We start from the raw sequence: 22,076 nt of genomic DNA, 5'->3' as shown, positions 1-22,076 counted from the left end.
TCCACTGCCTGTTTCCCCTCCATCACTTCCTTGATGAGAAGGTTGCCATCTGCTCAGAGGCTGTTTCCAGGTGATGGATCTCACTATTATTCTACTTCACGCACTTGATACATAAAGCAGTAAAAATGTACCGGAAGCCATGCCTTTCCTCTGTCACACTGTTTTTCTGTAAAGAGGACATGAAAAAGAGAAGCAGCATGGCAAAATGAAGGGAGGAAAGACTTGGAAGCCAGAAAGATCTGGCCTGGAACATCAGGTTTGCCATTTACGTGACCTTGGGCGAGTCACTCAATATCTTTAAGCTTCCACTTCCTAAGCTATTGCAATGCATGTTTTAGGGATCACAAATCAACAGAAAGGGATACATACTACCTGCATGTAGCCATTATGTAATGGCTACATGGCTGCCGTTGCTGCTACTGTCCTTTTATCATTATCAGCATTATGGTCATTGTAGGGGCAGGACAGCTAGACTGCGAGGTACAAATCCCAGCTCTGTCATTCACCACCAGTGTGACCCTGGGTAAGTCACTTAACTTTTGTGTGCCTCCATTTCCTCATCTGTAGATTGAAGAGTGGTAACAATACATCACATCGCACATTTGCTGTGAGGACTAGGTCTACACAGAGATATATAGCACTTTGAGCAGAGCTTTAGTAATAGTAAGCATTAGAGCCGTGCCTGGGTGGCTCAGCCGGTTAAGCGTCCGACTCTTGATTTCGGTCCAGGTTATGATCTCAGGGTTGTGAGATCGAGCCCTGAGTTGGGCTCCATGCTCAGTGGGCAGTCTGCTTGAGGAATCTCTCTCTCCTTCTCCCTCGGACCCCCCTCCCCCCACAAAAAATATTAAAAAAATAATAATTAAAAAAACAGTAAGCATCACATACATATCAACTTCTGTTATTATTAAGGAGTGACAAGGTACAAAATAAGAACACCTATTATCCAGGAAGTGAGTAGACCCTTCACACGTTCAAAAATAAAAATTAGACATGACTGATTTAGAAGAACAGTTGCACAGTGTCAACTCCCAACTGTATGGGAAATGGAGATCATGAATGTGGATATTCTGGAGCAGAGCCTAAAAGAAAAATCTCTTCTCTTTATCCTTTAGACTACATTTGCTTCTCTAAATATGCATTTCATTTTAGTGATATTAAGTGTCTTCAACATGAAGCAGTAGTACAGGGAAAAGGAACAATCCCAGGTTTCAAGTGGGCAGATGGAAGCTGAATGTGTGTGAGGTTTCTGGAAATATTTTAAATAAAATGACAGAAAATTTTGATTTAAGAAACTTCCCTTATCGTTTTCCCATTGCTAACTGAGCTAAAAAGCCCAGGAGAAGCCTTGGTGACAGACCACGGGAGTGGGCGCCTGGCTTCCTCTGGTCTGGGCCGAGTTCTTCCACCAACCAGCTGGCCCGATTAAAGTGTGTCATTTAACATCTCTGAGCCTGTTTCCTTATGTGCAAAATGAGGGCTTAATGAGAACCCTGAGATCCCTGCAACTTCTCACATTCTAAGATCCTCCACCAACCTGGCCAGATACGTATTAGCAGCCCCGCAGCCCCGCCTGGTTTTAGGGATAACTTTCCTAGATTTCTTATTCCGTGTCCCACCAAGTAATCGCAACATGTCAAGAGTACTTTATCGTAGAGATCCACAACCGAGAGGATATCATGTCGGTCACAGTTGGCTCAGTTGTGCTGCAGTTAAAAACCCCAAGTATCTCAGTGGCTTTCAACAACTCCGTTTTGTTTTCTCTAACACTACGTGTCCATCAAGGCACAGCTGTTGAGCTCCTCCAAGTCTCCCTTCCAGGACCTAGGCTGGTGGAGCAGTCTCTCTCTGGGCACTGCTGCTCTTCTGGCAGAAGGAGAAGAAACACTTCAAACAAGCTGGCTCTTAAAACTACTGTACGGGAGTCACACACATCGCTTCTGCCCACGTTTTATTGGCCAAAGCAAGTCACATGGCTTCTCCTGAGTTCAACCAAGAGGGGACGAATAATCAATCCACTCGCGGGGAAAAGCATGACAGGGGAAGAAAATAGAAAGTGACAAACACAAGTACAATCTTCCACAGATGTCAATGGACAATTTATCTCCTGAGTTGGAAAGTGATCTGCTCCTAAATGGAAGGAAGAAGAACCACCTCTTTGTCGAGGGGAAACACGATGCAAGAGTACTTGGAACCCAAACGCACGGATGCGACAACACATCTAGGAAAACACTAGCAGGGGAAGCAGTTTTCTTCTTGCTGTTTTGTGAGGAACTGAATGCCAAACAAATAAGGGGAAAAACAAGGAAAGGGGCGCTGTTAGGGATGGGGGGAGAGATTAGGAGCTGGGGAAACCCAGACTTGGAGAGATGACACCATTTTCTGCAGCTCCAGGCGGTTCCAGCTAATGACTGTGTGCAAGCAAAATGTGAACGCAAAGGATGCCAGCAAGTACATAAAAGGCAGAGAAAGAAGGATCAACATGTTTTGCTGCCATTTCCAGGAAAGAAATGGTGTCCCCAGCAGCCTCCCACAGTAGATGACCAGAAAAAAAAAGCAAACACAAATAACACTCATTGAAAATCCGAGTCGTGACTACTGTGTTTCACAGCACATCCTCCCTCCAATCCTGGCTGCAAACCAGCCCAGCCACTTGAAGCAGCGTTGGCAGCCTTGCTCTCTCTTGGCACCGGCCGCGCATGGCAGCTGGACGGCTTGTAGTCAGTGTAGTTTTGCAGCTGGTGGTGGTAGCAATTGGCAAAAACTAACTGTCCAGATGGGCATTAAATTTTCTTTAATGTTTATAATATGTCAAAAGAGAATAATTCTATGTCAAAGTGGCTAAGAACTTTTACTCAGGAGCTTACAGAAATTCCTTTTTGACAACATGGAGACTGCTTTATTTTGACTACCTGTGTGGGTTTTATTCCCTTAAATTAGGCCAGGGGCTCCCCCACCATGGAGTCTCCTTTGGCTCAGCGGGCTAGGGGAATGCCCAACTGTTCCCTTTCTCAGGTTCTCCATGATCGGTTGGTCAGCCCACATATAGCAGTACGGCCACAGGATTTGAACTGAGGCTCCAACAGGAAAATACTGTTTTCTTCTGGAATTTCTATAATCCTCAGAGGGACCAGTACCATTCAGGTAACAATATAAAATTAGGAATAAAGTAATAACTGCATTGTATAGAAGAAAGAGCACTGGGCAAAACGTTTTCAGACACAGAAAACAAGCCGGGAATTAATATCTGAAATATATATGTTTAAATTGCTATAAATCAATGAGAAAAACCAACCAACAACCTGTTTTTAAAATGTGCTTATGGCATAACTTGTAATTCACAGAAGAGGAGCTTCAGGTGGCCTGTGTGTTATAAAATGATCGACCTCACTAGCGATCAGGGAAAAGCGAGATACCACGCTCCCCCAAACACACTGGGGACAGACCTAGGACTGTAAGTCTGGAGAGTGGGAAGCATGTGAGGAAACGAACACTCCTACTTCATACACAGCTGTGGGGAATAACCAAGCAGACAGAGTAGTACAGCAGCTTCGGAGCATAATTTCTGAGTAGCTAGAAGTTAAAAATATGCAAATCTATGACCCAGTAAATCCTTCTTCATATCTACCTCCTCCTCCCCCCACCCAGAGCCCTCATGGATGTACAGAGGAAGCCTATGCACTAATATTCATCACAGTACAGGGACTCAAAGTAGGGGTCGTGGGCCTCCAGCATTCCCCAAGAGCTGGTCGGAAATGATGGAAATGAGGCGGAGAGCCCATCCCAGAACTACTGAGTATGTGGGAGTGGGACTCCTCGAAGGTCCTGGGCCACCGCTGCACTTGGAGAAGTGCCGTGTCATAACATCGTTCGTAAGGCAGCACAAAGGAAACGATCTGACTGTCCACCACACGCCTGGATGATTTTCAGAAAATCATCCAGCAGTTTAAAAGAATGGGGTAGATACATGCTGATCAGAAAATATCTAAGATAGACCTACTGCAGAAACACATGTAAAGACTAATGTTAGCCATGTTTTTCAAAAACCACAGAACAATATCATATATTTCTACATGGACATTTCCACATACGGGTGTACATATATGCATTTGCGTGAACATTCGGCAGAATATACACCAGCTGGTAACGGCAGTTGTTCTGGCCGGGATAATGGGGTTGGGAGGGCAGTTGAGGAAGACTGTAATTCTTCTACCTTCTGCTTCTTTGCAAGAAAAACTTCTGGAGTAGTATTTGTGGCCCTGTACTTTTAGCTGGAGATCTAGGTTCTAGACCCGGTCTGGGCAGAAACCAGCTGTGCCGTCTGAAGCAAGTGCCAGCCCACCCGACTTCAGCTTCTTAACCTGCCAAACCAGAAACTGGGCAAGTGAACCCCAAAGCCCTTTTGCTCAGCTACATCATGCTATGATTCTTGCGCAAGTTGTCTTGAGTGTGAAAATCAGGTTGCTTAAGAAACCTGACCCCAAAAATAAATAAATAAAGAAAGAGGTGCATGCATATCTGCGTCCCTAGAGGAACTAGGTAATAATCATTTCCACATGTCATCTTAGGACACATGACTTCCATGAGCTTGCCTGTGTTTAAATATCATTGTGGCTATGGGAAGCTCTTTATTTTTAAAGTAAAAGTTTAGAGACCTGATAAACTGCACCCCAAAATTTTCCAAAGGCTTGGATTCTAAGTCAGTCTTCAGGATTCTGGTTCCACTAGGATGAGTGTGTAAAAATAAATAACATGACTGTCCTACAGGACGGACTGGCTCAGATGCTAATCGCATGTGTGGTGAGCATGTGGTGAGCACTGGGCACACAGATGACGTCAGACCGAAGAGCTCCCAGCGACAGCCAGTATCGTGCTTCCAGTCTCACAGAAAAACTAGATTTGTGTCACTCACTTTGCATTTTTCAATTTTGTATGTCATTTTTTTATTAATAAAGAGACATCTTTCTTAATCTATCATGTGTGACTCTGGATTGGTTTTGACCAAGATACAGAGAAATCTAAATAAACCAGAATTCCCATGGGGTCATACCTATCTGTCTATGTATAGATATAGATATAGATAAAATAGGAATTGAAAAAAATACTAAAAAGCAAGGAATAAGGCAAAACTCAATCCAAAACTCAACCAACTTTGCCCCATAAGAGAAAGTGCTGCTTCCTTGATCAAAAGCAGTATTCGGACATAGCAGTGAACCAGAAAGAGCTTTAGAGACCATTAACAACCCTGTCATTTTATAACCAGTTAATGATAAACTGGGGACTAGAACCCAGTTTTCCTGTCTCTTAAGCCAGAGAGCCTTCCTGAGTGTAAACAGCACACACGTGAATGTCTTCGGCTCCTGTACACAACGGATGAGTTGAACGAATTCCATGAGGCGGCCATTTTTGAAAAAGAGTTAAATGCCTTTCTTGTATACCTTTAAAGTTAATTTTAAAAGAAGATTCTTGGGGGAAAACATCCTTTTATAAATGTAAATATAGTATACCTATTATTGGAATTTAGTAATTTTGGATATGGAGTGATTTTCCATTAATCTTTAAAAATAAGTAAATAAAATGGCACAAGGTGCTGGTTATTTTCCATGTACCATCCCAGACCCACTCTCCATCTTTCTCTGCTCTGATATGGTTCCTGGAAGCTGACCTCCACGACAAGCTCCCTCACCTACAGGCTTCTGCTGGGTCTGTCCAGTGGGGAGAAGGCAGGAGAGACTAGTATTTGAAGGAGAAAGCAAAGTGGGGGTCTTAGCCCTCTGCACCCCAGCCCCCTTTCCTGCCCCCCCTCCTCACTGTCTTGCTGTCAGTGGCTACCTGGCAGTCCCTCTTTCAAGGCTCTAAGCTCTCTCCGGACTTGGTAACAATGGGCCCGGAGTCCCTTACCATCCCTTAGCGGTGTCCTTACTGGTGTCCAGCCCATATCCCAGTAACTAGTCCCTTCACAAAACCCTTTTCAGTTAATTCCCTCAGTGCACCATCAGTTTCCTGCCAGGACCCTCACTGTGCATTGCTCAGAGTAATAAGAAGCCTGTAGGTATCTATGAACACTGGGATAGAGCCAGCGACTGGCAAATGACGTCTCATGCCCTCCCTGAATAAATCTTGGCCAGGGACACATTAGGTCACGTGCAAGTGCTCTCCCCTGTGTTGGGAGAGGCCACCTGCAAGGGACGTGAGCATCTGAGGAGTCCTTGCTGGATGTCCAGAGAATGCAAGGGCCTGTCCACTCTGGACTTGGGTCAGCTGCATTGAGGTAATGTCTCTCTCCGGGCCAAAGAGCAATCTTACTTCCCACTGGTTAAAAACAAAGCAGAGGGTTCCTGAGCTCAGTGTCCCTTGTGTGGACACAAACCTACTCAGTACTCAGCATCCACCTGGCCCATCTGTGTTGCGTGCATGGGATTCGGGGAACAAAAGGAACTGTTGGGGCTGCTTGCTGAGCTGAGTCTGACCCAGAAGTCTTGTGTCTTCGTCGACCTCCACGAAATAGGAACAGGCGGATCTATGAGCTTGTGAGTAGGGTGAAATCTCAAACCCTGACGTCCTCATCCCTCCACTTGGCCACACTGGCTTCTTCCCTTCTGAGGCAAGAGCTAAGTCCTATCTGTAGGGTTTTGGACCTTCTGTTCCCTTCTTGTGGACTGCTCAGTCCCAAGGGCTTCATAGGACCAGTTCAGACTTTCCTCAAGCCTCAGACCACCTGCCATCTTCTCAAAGAGGCCTTCCTTACCATGTAATAAAGACTCCCTGGCTACCTCACCCATTTCATTTTCTTCTTAACATCTTTCACACTCTCACATTATCTTTCTGTTATGGGTTTATTTAATGTCTGTCTTTCCCCCACTAAGATATAAGGTCCAGGAGAAATGGGGTCTTTTTTTGTCTTGTTCTCTATCTCCCCAGAACACAGCATAGTTCCTGTCCCCAGGGAAGTAGCACAAATGGATATTTGATGAGTAAATGAATAATTAAATGAATACATGAATAAATGGAGTAAGTGAACTTCTACAATGTTATACTTTAACATTTAATTTAAATTCTTTGACTTCCATGTGTCTCATCTGTGCAATGGTAGTTAGAAAATAATATGCTTATGTCAGATATGTTATATTGTATTATATGTATAATATAATGGTATATTTGTATATAATAACAAATTTCATCTTATATGCTACATATAACAAATGAGATAATATAACAATATTCTGAAACTGTAAAGTACATTATCATTCCTATAAAATGCAAGGTTCAGTTTTAACAGAAATGAATATATGTGGGGTCAATGTCAATATTTCCTGTTATATCAGTTAGAGAGATACATAATAGTTACTAACAGTCACTAAATGCATGTTCAACTCACAAAGGGGGTGCTGGAGAAATGAGGGCGTGAAGAGAGGCGTTTCTCAACGCATCTAGTTCTAAGTCATAACACAGCAGTGTCTTCCAACCAAAAAGCACTGCTAAGGGCCCATCCAGTTCTAAGTCACCGCAATTACAGAGACACCCTGCAGAGATGACAAGGCTCCAGTGACTTCCAGGGCTTTACTCTCACTAATGAGGTAGTTCCACCAGCCCTTCAGGAAAACCAGGCTCGCTGCCTGAGGCTCCGTCTGGGGTTTGGAATGTTCACAATCTCCTCTCCCCTGGCATGACTCGTTTATGCTGTTTTCCAAAGCCTCTTGCCCTGTGGGTCATTTGCATCCCCATGCTATAAAACAAGTCCCTTCCAGTATCACAAGGTGGGAGAGGGCAGAAGGCTTCCTGCTTTAGCCCCCAACAACTGGAGGTTCACGGGGGATCTTCACGGGAGAAACGAGGGTGACCTCCTTGGCTTCCTTGCAGTCCCCCCTCCCCTCTTCCCAATGCTCCGCTTAGTCCCTTCTGTTCCCTGCCTGCATTTGCCTGGCCTCCCACCCATTTGGGGCGGTCCCATCCAGGGATGTGGCATCCCAAAGATCTGAACATAGAGACCATTCAGTGGGGGAAAAGCCTCAGGCACTTCTGAGGAGTAATTAGAAAAACCTCCAAATGTTGACACCAGGGACTTCGTGAATAGCAGGTTTTATGGCTGGATCGGAGAAGTCACTGCGAAGATCTGGAGTGCTCAGCAACCCCCTGGCCCATCTACGTCTAAGAGAGCGCCCTTCATCCGGTAGGTGACAAAGCTGTGGTATTCATTTAACGAACACTGCCACAGCACATGCCACGTGCCAGGCAATGTCCAATATGAGAGACACTATTAAGCGTCACCAAATTATTAAACATTATTTTGCTTAATCCTCACAAAACCCCTTGGAGGCAAGCACTATTATTCCCCCATTCTACAGATGAAAAAAGTGAGGCACAGAGAGGCCAAGTAACCTGCCCAAGGTCACACAGATGACAAAGAGGCAGACCTGGGTTCTGACCCCTGGCAGCCCGGTTTTCAGGGGCCATCAATCGGCCACGGTGCCACATGGCCACTTTGATTATCACCAAATCTCGTATTGCGCTAACATTCGTGATACGGCTCCCTCGGTGCCTTAGCTTCTGGCATGTTCTAACATGTCTAATGTTCATAAAATAAATTATGTGGTCAGATTCCCTCTATCTTATATGCCTGCTTTCTGGATTAGTGTGGGAGATGGAGAGGGACTCCACCGTCATTTGGAATTCAGAGGTACTGAAAGCTACCCCTTTCCAGGGCCCAGTGAAGTCAGCCTGCTATTTATTTTATCGGAGAACTTCTTATGGGTGAAAGAAAATGTCCCCAGTGGACCCAGGCACGTGGATCCTGGGATCCAGATGTGCCTTCTGTTGAGACAGCTCAGACTACACGTGGGACCTCCAGAAGCCCCAGGCCACGCCCACCAGCTCTTCCTCGGCTCCCGCTTTCCCCATCCCTCTCACTAGCTTTCCCTGCACAGGCACAGCCCCGAGACTTCCCCGACCTGGATACTGGGGAAGCTCTCCCGTGTCATCTAAGTACGACTCTGGGAGCAGTCCAAGGCCCAACAACACGCCTCGGTGTCCTTCGTGGTTAAACGGCCCATATCTAGAACCTGAATACATCTAGGCCTTCCTTCTCCTGTCTTAATACCCAGATCAGCAAGGTTCAGTCCAAAAATACTCGATTGCAAAAAGCATTAGATAACAGCATGAGGCGTGATGAATAGGAAATGCACAGAGGACTTTTTAGGGCCGTGAAAGTACTCTGTATAATGCCGTCAGGGCGAACACGTAACTCTGCACACCTGTCCAGATCCCCAGAGTGGACGACGCCGAGAGTGAACCCTAAGGTGAGCTCTGGCCTCGGAGCGATGGTGATGGGTCAGTGTGGCCTACTCAGTGGGAACGAAGGTACCACTCCGGAGCCGGGCGCTGATAGCGGGGGAGGCTGCCAGTGTGTCAGGCAGGGGGGATATGGGAACTCTGGGCTTTCCCCTCGATCTTGCTGCAAACCTAAAGCTTCTCTAAAAACTGAAACCTATTTAAAAAATACCACCATGAGTTTCTATTTCAATCTCTTGAAGAAGAGGCAAGAAGAGAATCCCACCCTAAAACTACAACCACATGGCATCTCTTTTACGTCTATCCTAAGACCTCAGCCCGCTGTTGTTCTCCTGCCTTGCTTTCAGGTCCCTTTCTCATCCTCTGTCCCTCTCTGTTCCTCTGTCTACTTACAGATCCGCACACACACACGCACACACAGACACACACATAGCAACATGTGAGTCACGTTAGCTTTTCTCACGTGAGCCCACTTAGCTTCTCTCTTTACAGTTTCCCTCGTGCCCCTTATTCCCATCACTCAACAAAGTCCAGACAACCTGGACGGGGACTATGTGAAACTTTCCTTCAAAGGTCTGGTGGAAAATGCTGTTAATGCAGTCAGGTAGCATTATAAGTGTGAATTTAAATTTAAAATTGCACATATTACAAAAATGTGTGAGTTTTGAAACAACACAATTTCAATAACACTAAGAGCTTCGCTTTACACACAGATTTTGAAATAATGTGTGTCCCCCGCAAATTAGCATTTATAAAGATGACCTTAAAACTGAAAAAATGAATAAACCGTACACTGAATTCAGCCACTGCCACAGCCTTAGCCACAGGACCCTATGAACGGAAACACCCACCATCCTCTGGCCTGACTTGCAACCTTGAACTATGGCAGAGGAGAATTCCATGAGGGCAATGATGCGGCTTTTGATGAAAGGAGAAAGATTGCTGTTATACTTTAATAATTTTGTTCCTGCTACGTAACTTAGGTGTCATGGCTACGTAGATAATCACAGCATACTAAATTACAGCTTTCGTATGGAATTCAGTATTTCATCTTCTCCTGAAGGTGTTAAGTATTTTTCAAAGAAAGATAATGTATCCATGTAGAAAACCGTGCCTTTTCAGCACATGTGGCCCTGAACTGAAGCATGACTTGCTGGTTCGCGATGCGTCTGCTGAGTGTACAGACTGTAGAGAAGCACATTCCATTGTTCGATAGCATGTCCTATTTAATTGCTCTAGTATTGAATAACACTCCCTAAAGAATTTTCACTTCCAGCAAAGGTTTCTGACTTTCTTCTGGTGTCTAGACAATAATGATTGACTGAAATGTGTGGGGGGCAACATAAGAAAAGTCCTCAGAAATATTTAATATTTATAGTTATTGGAGTGAGGGGGAGGGAAGCAAAAACAAAGCAACACTGTGGGTTGCTACTAAGTGTCCAGATCAAAATGATTTTGATATAAATATGATTTAATGATCAAAAACCCCCATGTAAATGAGTTATATTTGATCAAGAGGACAACGCCAGGGTCAGAGGTGGGAAGTCTATGAAGTCAAATGCGTTTCTATTAAAAGTTCAAAGTAAAGCACCAAGTAATCTTTAAGAAATACAAAGTTCCTGAAAATTCGATTCTTTTCCACACCAGACACCATGCTTTCCATGAGTAGTCATAAATAAGCTTATCAAAGGCGGTCTTCAGCAAGCCTTGGAAACTCGGGGTTCAGAAGCCCTTGGAGCCCTATCTTTCAGTCCCCACGTGAATCTTATCAATCCGACTGTCTCATGTTTTAGCCGGCAAGCATGAGTGGGAGCCTCGGAGCCTGCTTAAACCCCTCTCGATACCACTCTATTCCATTTGAGGCAGTTTGGTTGGAATTAACTTGCACCGGCAGATATCCACTCAACCCTGTAGGACAAATGAGGACCTGATTCATTAATATTTCCACAATCTCACTTTTGAAACCTCCTGACAGTATTGCCTAAATTTTGGTGACCTGAAAGGACATTTCCAAATTAAGGAATTTCTCAATTAATTGACAATATTAATTGAGTTCTGTTTAACCTGGAACATAGATATTTAACATCTGGCCCATTTTCTAAGCTTGGCAAGCAAGGTGGGAGGTGTAGAGTGAAGGGCTTCATGTCTTACTACTGCACCTTTGACAGAGTATAGATCTCCGGGCAGGGTGGAAAGAAGATGTGAAACACGGCAATGGATTATGCTGATTCCAGGATATATTTGGGAAATTGTGAATTCTTTTTTTTTTTTTTTAAGATTTTATTTATTTATTTAACATAGAGAGATCACAAAGTAGGCATAGAGGCAGGCAGAGAGAGAGGGGGAAGCAGGCTCCCTGCTAAGCAGAGAGCCCGATGTGGGGCTAGATCCCAGGACCCTGAGATCATGACCTGAACCGAAGGCAGAGGCTTAACCCACGGAGCCACCCAGGTGTCCCTGGAAATTGTGAATTCTTAACAAGAACAAACATCAACCCTGCATAATAGAGTGAACTGTCATTTGGTTCCTATATTTGCTTGCAAAAAATTCTTAATATAAAGTTCTTAAGCCACCATAAGAATACCATCCATCCGAGCACAGATCATCACAGAATTAAAGAAGCAGCAGAGTAAAGAGGTCTTCTACATCGTTTTGTGTTCTCACACATGATTATACTCACTACTTTCCAGACAGACAAAAGTCATCTCAAAGCCTTTCTGCAGGAAGAAGCTACAACCCCACTTAGTTTTATTGGCCCAAGTAAAATCATGAAGGTAAACTTACCTTGGACATTTTTTTCATCTTCCCCTTTTGAGATCAGTTTTTCTCACTCGGAAATCAGAGAGCAGAGCATTTAAGGAAGGAGAGGGAGACCAGTTAGAGAGTAATGGCAGGGAGTCTGGTGCTAAGAAAAGCCCAAAAAAGGCAGGCCCTCCACGGACCACAAGGTGTATCATGGGGCATGGAGGCCTGTCAGGACTAGTTCCGGCGGGAAAAGTGAGACGTCTACCTGCATCGTTATTTGTTGAGGCCCCAACATTCCTCATCTGCTTAGCACACACTTGGCTCCTGAGCTGGGGGTAAGACGGAAGAGGGATGAGTGGTGTTAGAGCTTTGGCCCCTCCGAAAAGGGAAGGTCTGAATGGTGGGGCTCGGTGAGCGCTCTCGCCACAGCCAGGAAACACCCAGACGTGTTCTCCAGGCTCTTTCACACGGGCCCAAACTCCCTGTACAATCTGCTGTGATCCCGCAACCCAGGGACACCGCTCAATGAACAGAGGTGCACAGTTCGCCTTCCTGGCCATCCATACTCCTAGCAGAGAGCTCTCCATGCTTCCTCTGCTTTGCACTTGTGCATCTGCGCGTGCTCTCATGTCCCCGGCTTTGATGGAGACCTCGTCTCCTTCATCTCCTTTTCACCCATTCCCAACTGCGCCGGAGTTTTTCTGTACCATTCCTTGCCACCCTGATACTAGTTTTAGTGACTCTGCGCCTTATTAACAAAAAACTCACCTCTTCATGCTTGGGCCCTTAGTACATTCCTTCCCTTTCAAAGGCAGCATATATCGGCTCCCCTAGTGAAAGATGATTTTTCTTAACCCCCCAGCGCTATTACCTATTCGTGCATTATTCCCGTACCTACCACTTCAAAAATTTACCAAAGGCTGGAGTCTATTCTTCCTTGCGTATCTGGGAAGGGGAGGATAGAGCCCTTCCCTCTTCACTTCAACAGTCGCAGATAAACCCAAGCTAACACAAAGCCGTTGTCTGCGGCTTCACTCGCAGCTACATGCGGAACACAAAAGGGATCAATGACCCCCACTCAAAACATTCACGACGATACACTTGGAACCACAAGGAGCACCTGGCAGACAGCCAGAGAACATACAGGGCCGTGAGCCCTCATGCTGCCACGGAATCCAGCTTCTTCCAAGGCTGAAACGCTGGAGCTCTCAGTATTCAGAGCGAATGCTAACCCACAGGGGGAAGGACCCAGCGAAGGAGCCAGCCTCCTCTCCATCCCGACTGCTGCCTGCGGGGTGTCCTGGATATGATCGTGACTGTGCTCCCTACTCTGATGGAGGATGGGAGGCACGTGCATGAGCAGCCTGAAGTTTGACCAGACATGAGCGTCAAGGTCAGCACTTAATGACCATTCAGTCTGGTCGCACAAGTCAAGGTCCGGACAGCAGAGAACATGGAAGTGATGGACTCTGTGGCCCGTGACGCGACCCAGAACATCGCAGCGTGGGTGCCAGACAATGAGTGTGCTGTCCCTTTCTGTATTAGATACAGCATTTAGTGCCACACTTCTATTACATTAAAGGAGGCTCCGCATAAAAATGTCAGCAGCACCCGTTTGACTCATGGAATTGAGAACTGTGCATTAGCTACCGATTTAAATTAATTTTGCTTCTTGAACCATGAAAGATAGTTCTTTGAACAAGAATTCATGATAAATACACATGTGTAAAAGGCTTTTAATCATAATTATTTTAAATACATAAAACACGGTTTAAGGCTCTCAGCCTCATTAATTTCTTATGGTATAAAAGAACAAAAACAGTAAATGAGAGAAGTATAAGTCATAATTTAAATGTATTACACATGGTCATTTAGTTCATTAAATGAAAAGATTCTTTGTAAACTCTGGGCTATGGAATAATTCTGCATTAGCCAAAGACAGGGAGCAACGTTACAATTTTCTTATTGAGCACCATTGTTTTATGTCATTTAGATCTTAAAAGAATACCACCTACAATTAAAACAGCAGAATCAGAATAATGTAATCATTTTATAATACCTTGGACTTCCTCTTTCAGAGCACTTAACTCTGCAGAGTCCCAAAGAGCAAGGGGTCACATTCTCAAGACAGGACACATAGTAATGTCTTAGTAAATATCAATGAGGAAATGGCCTTAGGTCCCTTTGGGAAAAGTACAGATGAACCATTGCCATATATATTAGCCATGATGTTGTGGACCCTTCCTTCCAGGGACTTGGCCTCCCCTTTCAGGTCTGAGAACTAGCCTGACACCGGTAAGAGATTGTGACTTCTTGGGGGATGCTTGTCCTCAGCCTCCTAGCTCTCTTTTCACCATATAGATTGAAAGACTCCTTTCCTGAGATTATCTGGCTGTGTTCAAGTCATCATTTCCATGGTTCTATTACTACCACCTTGCAACACACAAGGTGGGATAGCCAGTTGGAGACCTAGAGAAAAGTTGATGCTGAGGTTCAAGTCTGAAGGTGGCCTGCTGGCAGAATTCCCTCTTCTTCAAGGAAGGTCAGTCATTTTCCATTAAAGCCTTCAACTGATTGGATGAGGCCCACAGACATTATAGAGGACACTCTGTTTTATTCAAAGTCTACTGATTTAAATGTTACTTTCATGTTTAAAACATCTTCACAGAAACATCTAGAATAATGCTTGACAAAACAACTGGATACTGTGGCCTAGCCAAGCTGACACAAGAAATTAAACATCACGCTCACATGATGAGCAGTTCGGGGGGGCGGTGGAACAGGATTCCAAAGCAGATCCAAAAGTCAAGTGAGAGAGTGTAGAAAAGAGACTGGCTTGGGATCTTTCCCAAGTGGTGAGGGCCTGGGACCAGAGTAAGGGTCTGGATGGTCAGGGGTTTGTGTGGTTTGATCCTCCTTCCAGCACCAAAGGAGGCAGCACCCAGATTTCCTTAATATGGATGTCTAGATGCGGGGTGCAAGGGCAAGAGAGAGGGGTGAAGCTTAAAATATGTCAGCAATTACAAATCAGGAAATGGACTCAGAGTATGTTACAAAAGGGAATGTAGATTGTACTCAATTCAATTTTAATAAAGTGAGTAAGTAGGAGGCAGTGAACCAAGAGGAAGAAATATTAACCAAAGTAGGTTTAAATCCTACTGGATGAAAACTGCAAACACCTGCCACCTAAGGAGGAATTCCACTTGAAGCTCCAACTAGACACAGTGGAGACTAACCCAGGGTATCGGGGTGCCTGGGTGGCTTAGTCAGTAAAGTATCTGCCTTTGGCTCATGTCATGATCACGGGGTCCTGGGATCAAGTCCCACGCAAGGCTCCCGCCTGCTTCTCCCTCTCCTCCCCACTTGTGCTCTCTCTTGGTATCTCTGTCCCTGTCTTTGTCTGTATCTCTCTCAAATAAGTAAAAAATAAAAATAAATAACCCAAGGTATCATAGCTGGCACCCAGGATGCAGCCAGCCAGTACATTTCTAGGTCTAGAGAGGAGCTAGGCCAGATGTCCCTAACACAATGATTCATGCTCTCTCCATATTAAGAGCATTTTGAAGGAGCATTTTGAACAACCTAAAAGCCAGTATGTTTCTAGGTGGGGAGGAATAAAAAATTGGGAATGAATAGAGATGTACAAAAATGGAGAAAAACTCCTCCAGTGGGATTACCCAGAAAAGTTCCAGATAGTCTCTACTTTTGCAGAGAACGATTTTGTACTTGACATTACTTAAGGTAAAATATCAGTGCCCTCCATTCCAAGTGTCTAAGAGTACCTGAGAGCACTTTAGACCCCTTTAAGGCATTGCAAGACTAATTCTGCCTTCTGGGGAGCCAGGAGGGTAGTGAACTCAACAAGCCTATAAATTAAGTCATGAGTCTTCTTTTCCCAGCAAAGCAAGTTCAGAATATGCCATATAATTCTCCAGGCTTGACATACCTCCATTAAAGAGGATGCCCACTGAGTGTGGGATTACAAAAAGAAATTAGAGATTTTCTGATAAATGCTTCAAACTGCCAAGAAAATCTGGTTCTCAGGGTGTTTTTTTTCCTTTGAGGGTGAAAATAAACATGCTCATTGCTTTATAGTTTCCTGAAATGATGACATTCTAGTGTGACTGCAAATTCTTGTGACAGGCAAACAAGTTCTACTGACTGTAATGACCTATGGAGTGCATGTATAATGGTTCAGGGTCGCCTTATCAGTAGACACCAGTATCAAGTAATCATCATAAGGACTTTTCTTGCTAAGAAACACTTGGTCATGTATTTTCCCATCAGATTATAACTAAAACCTTTGCTCATTCTTTTATTTTTCCAACGCTCAGTCTTAAATGGCATCTCCGCAAGTTCATGGGTACAAAGACTGACAGTAAAACATGTTTTCCTCGTTACTTACAAGAAAATCTAAGTGAAATCCCGCCACTATAGTCAAATCATAGTTGCACGGAGAATGAGGGTTTTTTTTTTTATTTTGCAAGTTGACTAAATCATCTGAGCCAAAGACTTCACTAATGTTCACACAAGTAAAATTTCAAGACTAGAACTAGAAAGTTGATGTGAAACATCTTCTAGAAGTATTATTTGGTATGCCAAGAAGTCCAAACTTCCCAAATTTACCGGACATTACGTAAGCGCTCTTGCCAGTTATCGAGGGCGGGCTCAATCACTTCAAAGGGAAGATCCACCCATCGCCCGCGCTCGCACTCACAGCTCCAGTCTAGAGGTCTCTCTTGGACCGAAGAGATGCTGGAGGCTTTGGCCTCTGCTGCTCCATAGCAGAACAACTTCCCAGAATGTGGGCTGGGTCCCGCAGCACCTTCAGGACACAACTCCTCTCCTCCTTCAGCAGGCCCAGCACTTTCCTAGCCAGGTTACGTTGAAAATCACCAAGTTACTGGTCTGGCAGCTTGTGTGGGAAGGCGGGGTATATATTCTAAGTGAGGTGCATATTGGGCTGCAAAAAAGACTGCATCATGTTCAAGTGAGAAGGGAATGCCAGCCCTGGACAGGAAGGGCTGGACCATTTCCACAGGCCTAAAGAGTCCAGATGAATATGGGGATTCCAGATTTTTAAGTGTATCACCCCATAGGTCTCTATTCTAAATCTCAGGGCCCCCATTCATTCTCAGCCAGGGCCTAATCTCAATGCATCCAAACTCTCAGGTTGATAAATGAATCTGTGCGATGCTCCATGGCCCTTATTAGTTTAGTTCAGGTTCCGATCCTCAGCCTTTTCTGCCCTCTACCATAGGGGCTGAGTGTCCTTCTATGCTAGCAAGTAGGCTCACTTGGTGAACAATTCTCCTCTAAACTTGTCTTGCTCCAATGTATCAATGGCCCCCAGCAATCTGATTCCAAAATTCTTCTAACTATTACTCTCAGATTCCAACAGTGCTTTCCAGTCCACACATATTCCTTCCCTGCTCACCACCAGGTAAAGTGTATGAACTGCTCCAAAACTATATGCCGGGGGCCACTGGTGCTCCATCTAACACCGGCAACGGGGGTCCTCACGGTCAACCCATCATACATGATTCAGCATCAATCTGTTGTAGATTGTGTTCCTTGGGAAAAAAAAAAAAAAAAAAAACAAAAAAAAAAACTCTGTGACTTACACGCTAGGGGGTTACTGAGGAACACTGTCAGAAACACTACCTGTCTGGGCAAAGGCAGCAGGATTAGGCAGAGGGAGTTTAAATGTAATGCAGTAGTCCTACAGCCCATCCCCCCGGGGGGCTGGGGGAGGGACTCAGAGCCAGGAAGCTCCCTCAGAGTTGCCCCAGCTGAAGCCAGGAGGCCAGGGCTTTGCAGCACGTGTCAGCCAGTGGTTGTGTAGGCTCCTTCCGAAGAAGAAGCCTGACTTGGGCAAGGCAACTCTCTTTGTCTGGGGACAGTTCCTGGGGAGAAACTCCTCTGTGAGCTGTCAGCAAGCAACTCTCCTAGCAGCTGGGAACTGAGGGTTCCTGGAAAGGGAGATATCAGTGGGTCAGGACCTACTACACCACTGAAGAGGGCTTGGTAGCCAGAGAACAATTAGAACACATCCCTAGTTAGCTAGAATTGATGGGGAAGCTTGGTATACATTTGAACAAAAATGAGAACGGTACTTAAGGCTATTCATCTAAAGCTCAAAATTAGGATTTCCCAACTGTATAAGGACATGGCAAGGTTGCTCACCTTGTTTGTTCCTTCATGTTCCCCAGCTCCCCTCTTCTCTGCTCTGCTTCATTCAGGGTTAGAGCAATATTCTTGTGTGTTTTCACTGATCTCAGATGTGAGTGATGAATTATTATATATCATCAGACCCTTTTCTTTCTATAAGGGTCTCTGAATCCTTAAAGATTCTTAAGGTGTAGTGCTTTTCACTTGTAACATGTATATTATTTCAAATTACATTTTTATAGGGTTTTAGCTACTACTGGCAGTAATTCACATGATGGCATTTAATCATCAACAAAACAATAATGTTGACTTAAACAATTTTCGTGTTATACCTGTGGTTGGGAAGTTGACCACAGACAGGAATATTGTCTCAATTCTTGTCTAGGACAATAATAGGCTGCCTCCAGCCTTATTTAATATAATTGTGGGGGGGGGGATGGGGGCTCCAGAACTTTAAAAAAGGATGTCACTTAACCTATGTCCCAGTTGCCACATCACTTGATTAAAGTTTACATTTTTTGGCTCTTAAGTATTTACATATATTCCCACTTAGACCTAGAGACCTTTGAACTTTTGGAATCCCAATTCCATATTTTTATTTGTGATACAGTTACTACTGATATTAAATGACATCTAACTAGATTCTGAGTATGACAAGATCATCTGAGTCCACAGTCACAATTTCTAAGACGATCCTTCCTATGATACCTATTTAATATACATTTACCATATCTCTTTTTTAAAAATTTTATTTTATTTTTGTGTGTGAGAGAGATAGTGTGTGTGCATGAGTGGAAAGGGAGGGGCAGAGGGAGAAGCAGACTCTCCACTGAGCAGGGAGCCCTACGTGGGACTCAATCCCAGGACCCTAGGATCATGACCTGAGCCAGAGACAGACACTTAACCAACTGAGCCACCCAGGCACTCTATACATTTGCCATATTTCATCAATTTTAAGGTAAATAATTTTTTACGCTTTAGTGTCTCTAAAATCAGGGTATGTCATCAAATTGTTGTCAGCCAGCTGTCAGTCTTGAAATACTACCATTCCTTGCACACTGTATGACTTTTCTCTTGCTGCTGTAACAAACTGTTATGGGTTTTAGAGTCTGAAATGTGTCTCACTGGGTTAAAATCAAGGTGTTGGCAGAACTGTATTCCTTATGAAGGCTCTGGAAAAATTTATTTCTTTGCCTTTGCCAGTTTCTAGAGGTTTCTCTCTTTGCTTGGCTCATGATCTTCTTCCTCCACCTTCAAAACAGGTCAAGTTCTTCTCACATTGCATCACTCTGACCTCCTATTCTGCTTCCCTCTTATGCATTTGCAGATCCTTGTGCTTAGGCTGGGTCCACAGGGATAATCAAGGATAGTCTCCATACTTTTAAGGTCGATGGACCAAGAAGCTTAATTCTAGCTTCATTGTTAATTCCCTTTGGCCATGTAACCTATTCACAGGTTCCAGGGATTAGGATGCAGAAAGCTTTGCTAGCCATCACTCTGCATACCACACACGTGTGTATCAAAACTTGCAGAATTGGTGTCAGAGGTTTGGAAGAACATCTCAGAGACAACAGTGAAGCGTTCTTTTAAGATACTCTGCTTCTCCAAGACTCTTAATGTCACAGAGTATATTGGGGGTGGTGGTGATGAATGTCAATGACTACCATCTGAAAGTGACTCAGAAAAGGCAGACTCTGTTTAGGAAGAAGTTTGGGGGAATATCTCATCTAACTTATTTCATTTATACATTCCATTTTATCTATTCACAAGAAAAATATATAATTAAAAATATACATCTAAAGAAGTCCAAAAGCACTCAGTGACTTCACCAAACATAATTATATTTATATCATAGGAGTCCTGGAAGAAGAAGAGAGAGAAAAGGGAGGAGAAAATCTATTTGAAGAAATAACAGCTGAAAACTTCCCTAATCTGGGGAAGGAAACAGACATCCAGATCCAGGAGGCAAAGAGAATTCCCATCAAAATCAACAAAAGCAGACCCATACCAAGATATATTGTAATTAAATTTGCAAAACACAGTGATAAAGAAAAATTCTTTTTTTTAAGATTTATTTATTTATTTTAGAGAGAGAAAGAAGATTAAGGGAGAGAGACAGAGAGAGGGGGGGAGAGAGAATCTCAAGCAGACTCCCCACCCAACCGACAATGGAGTCCGACAAGTTGCTCAATCCCACAACTCCGAGATCATGACCTGAGCCAAAATTAAGAGTTGGTTTCCTAAAGACTGAGCCACCCAGAGGTCCCTAGAAAAGTCTTGAAAGAAGCAAGATATGTGGGCCTCAGTGGCTCAGTTAGGTGTCCAACTCTGGATTTTGGCTCAGGTCATGATCTCAGGGTCATGGGATCAAGCCCAGGTTGGGCTTCATGCTCACCAGAGAGTCTGCTGGAGATTCTGTCTCTCCCTCTCCCTCTGCCCACACCCTCCCACACCTCCTCTCTCTCTTTAAAATAAATAAATAAAAATCTTTTTTAAAAAAGCAGCAAGACAAAAGAAGTCAGTAACATACAAGGGAAAACCATAAGGCTAGCAGGAGATTTTTCAACAGGAATTTGCAAGCCAGAGGGAGTGGCATGATATATGCAAAGCGCTGACTGAGAAAAATCTGCAGCCAAGAATACTCTATCCAGCAAGGCTATCATTCAGAATAGAAGGAGAGATAAAGAGTTTCCCAAACAAACGAAAATGTAAGGAGTTTGTGACCACTAAACCAGCTCTGCAAGAAATATTAAAGATTCTCTGAGTGGAAAGGGGAGACCAAAAGTGACAGCAAAAAGGTGGGAACACAAAAGCAGTAAAAATGACTATTTCTGAAAAAAAATGAGTCAAGGAACTCACCAAAAAATATATAAAATATATTAACATATACCTAAAATGTGGGGAGGAGAGGAGAAAAGAATGGACTCAAACTTGAATGACCATCCACTTAATATAGACTTCTATATGCAGAAAATGTTATAAACAAAACCTAATGGTAACCATATATCAAAACCATTAATAAGCATGCAAAGAATAAAGAGAAAGAAATCCAAATATATCACTAAAGAAAATCAGCAAAACATGAAACAGAGAAAGACAAGAAAGGATCAGAGAAAAGCTCCAGAAATAACCACAAATAATAAAATGGCAATAAATACATATCCATCAATAACTACTTTGAATGTCAATGGGCTAAATGCTCCAATCAAAAGACAGAGCACCAGAACTAACTAAAAAAAAAAAAAAAAAAAAAAAAAAGAAGAAGACCCACTTATAAGCTTCTAACAAGGGACTCATTTTAGGCCTAAAGACACCTGCAGATTGAAAGTGAGGGTATGGAGAAATATTTATCATGCAAATAGAGGTCAAAAGAAAGCCAGAGTAGCAATACTTATATTGGACAAGCTAGATTTTAAAACAAAGACTGTAATAAGAGACAAAGAATATTGTGTGTGTGTGTGTGTGTGTATACATACATACATATGTACATATGTATATACATACATATATACATGTACATGTACCTATACATATACATACACACATATACATATATACATACACACACACACACATATAAAATAAAGGGGACAATCCAACAAGAAGATGAAAACAACTGTAAATATTTATGTATACAATAGCACCCAATACATAAAACAATAACAAACATAAGGAACTAATCGATAATAATACAATAATAATAGGGGACTTTAATACCCTTTAATAACCTACCTACATCAATCGATAGATCATCTAAGCAGAAAATCAACAAGGAAACAATGGCTTTGCATAACACACTGGACTAGATGGGCTTAACAGATATAGTCAGGACATTTCATCGTAGGGACGCCTGAGCGGCTCAGTCGCTTAAG

This window comes from Lontra canadensis, unplaced genomic scaffold (genome assembly GCF_010015895.1).
Source record: "Lontra canadensis isolate GAN:19392208 unplaced genomic scaffold, GSC_riverotter_1.0 scaffold18, whole genome shotgun sequence".
NCBI lineage: Eukaryota > Metazoa > Chordata > Mammalia > Carnivora > Mustelidae > Lontra > Lontra canadensis.
The sequence above is the reverse complement of the archived record's forward strand: the minus strand, read 5'-3'. Positions refer to the sequence as shown.